This window comes from Sorex fumeus, unplaced genomic scaffold (assembly GCF_029834395.1).
Source record: "Sorex fumeus unplaced genomic scaffold, SorFum_2.1 ptg000095l, whole genome shotgun sequence".
Lineage (NCBI taxonomy): Eukaryota > Metazoa > Chordata > Mammalia > Eulipotyphla > Soricidae > Sorex > Sorex fumeus.
The window spans coordinates 18090013-18095592 of NW_026606152.1; the positions used below are offsets into that span (position 1 = coordinate 18090013).

At 35.3% G+C, this 5580-nt stretch overlaps 1 pseudogene; it reads left to right on the forward strand.

Moving 5' to 3' along the window:
- Window positions 1-490: 490 nt before the first annotated feature.
- LOC130040990 (uncharacterized) lies at window positions 491-584 on the forward strand (annotated as a pseudogene).
- The last annotated feature ends 4996 nt before the right edge of the window (window positions 585-5580 follow it).

The window sequence follows — 5580 nt, forward strand, 5'->3', positions numbered from 1 at the left end:
TTCTGTCCTTTATAGGAGCCACATGAGTCTCACCTTCCGTTCAAGTTGAACTTGTAATAAGGTGGAATGAAATCATCAATATGCTTCTCACCTCATCCTTCAGGAGAAAAATCCTACATACATTCAAGGTGGTCAAAGTGCAGACAACACCATCCACCTTTTCCTGGAGAAGTACACGGGACTGAGGTGAAAACAGCAAAAGGCTCTAGTTTAATGGTCTTAATTAAGGTTTCAGGGAACGGCATTAAACAACCTCATATACCATCTTCCAAAAGAATTATTTTGTAAAACTGATGCCTAGGGTATGGTAAAAGATAATATGGTAAAAACCATATTTTTCTTTCTGGGACATTAAATTTCTAAATCTATTTATTCATGCTGCTTTGAAATACATTCCTTGATTAGGAATCATTGTCTGCCATAGGAGTGAGGAAGGACAACACTCAAAGTAATAAGAAGAGAAAAATATGGAAAAATTAACTCCTACTAAGTTTAACACATATACTAAAATTGACATGATAAAATGATGAGCATGGTCCTTGCACAGAGATGATATGCAAACTTGTAAAGCATTCCATATTTTTGTTGCAAGAAAAATGAACAGGTCTACTTTAAGCTAAGACAATCCCCACAAGTACAAAAATTCTACATAAAGAGAGCACAAATCCACACCACAACAATCTCTCTCAATGTCAATGGACTAAATGTGCCAATTCAGAGGCACAGAATGTGAAGATGAATTAGAAAACTGAAACCAACATTCATTCTGCTGCCTGCAAGAAACACGTCTGAACAATCAAAGCACCCATGGGCTACAAGTAAAAGTCTGGGAAACAAGTTTTCAAGAAAATATCACCTCCACAAAGCTGGAGTGGCGATACTAGTATCAGACCACATGGACTTCAGGCTAAAGATTATCAGAGACAGTGAAGGTCATTTCTTAATGATCATGGGATATGTACATCAGAAAGAACTCACCCTCCTCAATGTATATGATCCTAATGACAGACCAGGAAAATACTTAAAAACAACTTCTAATTGACTTATAGAAAAACATTGATAGCAACACAATACTAGAAGGAGATTTCAACACTTCTTTGACACTTCTCCATAGATCAAACAGACTGAAGCTCAGCAAGGAAATATTTTCTTTAAGGGGAGTAATGAACAACCATTGGCTTAGAGAAGAAATCAAAGAGGAAATAAAAAATTTCCAGAAACAAATGAGAATGAGGACACGAGCTACCATAACTTGTGGGACACAGCAAAAGCAGTGTTAAGAGGAAAGATTATAGATCTGCCAGAATTCATTAGGAAGAAAGAAAGGGCCTACATGAATAAATTAGAGGTCAAGATTTTGTAAAATGACCAACAAAAGTAGTCCAAAATAGGCTGGAGGAAGGAAATAATAAAACTTGTACCAGACATCAATGAGCTACAATCCCAAAATACAATCCAAAAGACCAATAAAAGCAAAAGCTGGTTGTTTGAGAAAATAAATCAGATCAATAAACCATGAGAAGCCTCTCAAAAAAACAAAGAGAAAGAATTCTAATAAATCAAATCAGAAATGCAAAGGGGGTTATCCTAATAGAAACTACAGAAATACATAGGATCATCAGAGATTATATTGAGATTCTTTGCAGCAGGAAATGAGAGAATTTTGAATAAATTGATAAATTATTGGATTCCAATTACCTCCCAAGGCTGAACCAAGAAGATTTGGAATACTTGAACCTATCACTAACAAGGAAATTGAAATGATGGTCAAAAGTATCCCTGCAAACAGAATCCATGGCCCAGATGGATTCAATAGTGAACTATTTCAAACCTTTAAAGAGGAACTGCTTCCAACATTTTTAAGATTTTCCAGGAATTGAAGAAACAGAAATACTCCCAAATAGTTTCTATGAGGCAAAGATCACCCTAATACTCAAATCGATAGAGACACCACAAAAAAAAGAAAATTACAGACCTATTTCCTTGATGAATACAGATACAAAGATTTTCAAGAAAATACCAGCAAAGAGAATCCAGAAACTCAACAAAAGATCACACACTATGACCAAATAGGTTTAGCTTGGGGTGCAAGGATAGCTTAACATTCTCTAGTCAATCAACAGAATACACCATCTCAATAAAATAAAGATAAAAGTCATATGATCATATCAATAGATGTAGATAAAGCATTTGATAAGATCCAGCACCCATTCATGATGAAAAACTCTCAACAAAATTGGATTTGAAAGTACTTTCCTCAATCTAGTCAAAGCAAATTACCACAAACCCACGGCAAGCATTATTCTCAAGGGGGAAAAACCAAAGACTTGGAGCAGAAATCAATGAACTAGAATCCCAGAATACAATGACATGATACTATACTTATAAAATCCCAAAGAATCTACAAAAAAGCTCCTGGGAACAATAGATTTGTTTAGTAAAGTAGCATATTACAAAATCAATATCTGGTACTCCATGGCTTTCCCATATATTAATAATGAAAGAGAAAAAAGAGATAGAGAAAAACAATCCCATTCACAATAATACCTCAGAAAATAGAGTATAATAGAATCAACTAAAAAGGTTAAGGAACTATACCAAAAAAAAAAAAAACCTACAAAACACTACTTCACGAAATAAGAGAGTATATGAGGAAATGGAATCACATCCCATGCTCATGGATTGAGAGGTTTAACACTGTCAAAATGGCAATCCACCCCAAAGCTCTATAAAGATTTAATGCACTTTCTATAAGGATACCCATAACATTTTTCAAAGAAATAGATTAATCACTCTTAAACTCATACAAAACCATAAACTTCCATGAAGAGCTAAAGCAATCTTTGGTAAAAAGAAGAAGGGAACACCTTCCCCAACTTCAAACCCTACTACAAAGTTTTCGTAATCAAAATACCATGATATTCAGATAAAGGCAGGTCTCAGATCAATGGAATATAGTCAAATATCCTGACGCTGGCCCTCAGATTATTATTACCTAATCTTTCTTAAAGGCTCAAGAAATATGAAGTTGAGCTAGGAAGTCTCTTCAGCAACTGGTGCTGGGAAAACTGGACAGCAATATGCAAAAAAAATGAACTCAGACCTCTTTATAGTGCCAGGCACAAAGTCAGATCAAATGTAATAAAGACCTCACTATCATACCTGAATTCTTAAGATATATGGAGAAAAATGTGGGAAGATCCCTTCATGACATTAAAGGTAAGGGAAACTTCTAGAATGAAACACCACTGACCAAGGAAGAGGAAGTGAAGATAAACAAATGAGACTAGATTAAACTAAGAAGTTTCTGCAACTCAGAAAAAATGGTGACCATGATCGAAAGACAGCCCACATAATGTGGAAAAATTATTTATGCAATACCCATACAATTAACCTCAAAATTCTGACTCCTGTATCATTAAGAACACTAAATAGTTCTTGTGAATTTTATTCTTCTTCACATATATTTACTCTAAAATATTTTAGATACACTTTTAAACCACAGGTAAAAAGGAAAAATTATAAGTTTTTTTAAAAATAAAAAATAACCCCTATACATAGCCAGGTGCGACCCAAAAAACAAAAAAGCAAGCAAGCAAGCAAGAAAAAATTAAAAAATTAAAAAATAATGCCGTTTGCAATGCTAAGGATCAATCCCAGATCATCATTCTTTGCGTTTTTGGGTCACACGTGGCGATGCACAGTGGTTACTCCTGGCTCTGCACTCAGGAATTACTCCTCACGGTGCTTGGGGGTACCATACAGGATGCTGGGAATCTAACCTGGGTATGCCGTGTGCAAGGCAAATGCCCTACCTGCTGTACTATAGCTCCAGCTCCCCCCCTCCCTGTGATTCATCATCTTGAGGGCCTCAGATTTTTACCTTCCATTTGGAAACTTCATCTTTACATTGACACAGTAAATTGAAACCACAGAACCATTGAACGGCATGTTATAATGGTAGCAGCCATGAGCAAACATTGATAACCCATAAGTTGGCATGAATGACTTCTGTCTCAGAGGCTTCACTTCTGAGGATACCTGTCACTATCTCCTTTCTGTTACATATCCCAGGATCAGAACCTACATCAGGCCATCAGTAGAAATTGTCCACCCGAAAGCTAGCCTTCCACTGGGATCAGAATCCTTGATCCATCTAACTTGAAATTTTTCATTCATGACTTGTTGACCTTGTTTCAGGTGGATGCATCCAGAGCATAAACTCAGCTTCCCGTTGTTTCCACAGGAAACCCAAATACCTAAGAATGTTATCATTTCTGATGCCACTCTTAAATATTTTTTTGGAATCCCACGGTAAGATACTATCATTCGTGTTATAATATTACTGTTATCTATAGTTCGGTCTCCCCAAAGAACTCTCTACCCTCCTCACTCCAAGTGCAGACTCCAGTGTATCATGATCCTGAACGTACTTATAATAGTTTCACTCAGGTTCTCCCCTAAAGTGTACAAGTTAAGATCATACCAATCCAAGTTCTTATTCCTAAACTACCAGAGTGGGCTTGGTCCTCAAGCTTTTGTTCTCATAAGAAGAAATACCGTGCTTCCTTTCTCTATGTCTCTCTTTGCTTGTTTTGTTAAATGACTGTTCTCGCTTGAACATATATTCCATTCCACCCTACAACTGTTTCACAATTTTCTAAGAGTTTTTCAATAAAATATATTTTGTTCCACTAAACTAAAACTTTGAAAACACCAGAGCATTGTTAAAACCAGTATTTGTATCTTTTAAACCACAAATTTTGAAAATGAAAGGTGGTAATGCAATGGAATACTACTCAGTTGTATGAAGTGAAATCTTCTTATTATTTGTATATAAAATGTATAACATGAGGAAATTATGTTTAGTGACAAAAACCAGGCAGAGAAAGATAGGCATCCTACAAGTTCATGCCTATGTGGCATATGGAGAAAACAAATTAAAAGAATAAAATGAGACAGACAAACGTCTAAAACATTATTTATATTCTATGATTTATAATTCAATTAACAATGGTTTCTCATACACATAATTCCAACAAGACACTCCTCATTCTCTCAAAGAACAAACCCTCCCTCTCCCCCAATTCCCCAGAATCCCTCCCTCCTAATCCCCTGACCCAATTGTGTGGATCAGTTCTCCCCTTACATTGCTCTTGAACATTTGTTGCTACCTTGCTGTGTGTCTTTACATCCCACATATGAGAAAAATCTCTCTGTATCTGTTCCTTTCCTTAAGGCTAACTTTACATGCATGATATCCTCTAGTTTCATCTAATGTTGAAAATTACATAATTTTGATCTTTTCAAAGCAATAAAAACAAACTTTAGAACTATGAGACTATTTAGTTACCAGATCGAAAAGTATAATCAAAGTGGGAAAACTAAACAATGGTGAATGACAGAGTAGGCCTTTCAGTAGTGAGTGTAATATGATACATGCAAGTTGATTCTGCATAATCCTAAAATTTATGAAATTCTATAATGTAATTCTATAAGGTAATTTTAAATAGTCAAAAAAGTATTTAAATAATTTACATTTATCTATGATTATGACGTATCTTTTGTCAAACTATCAGA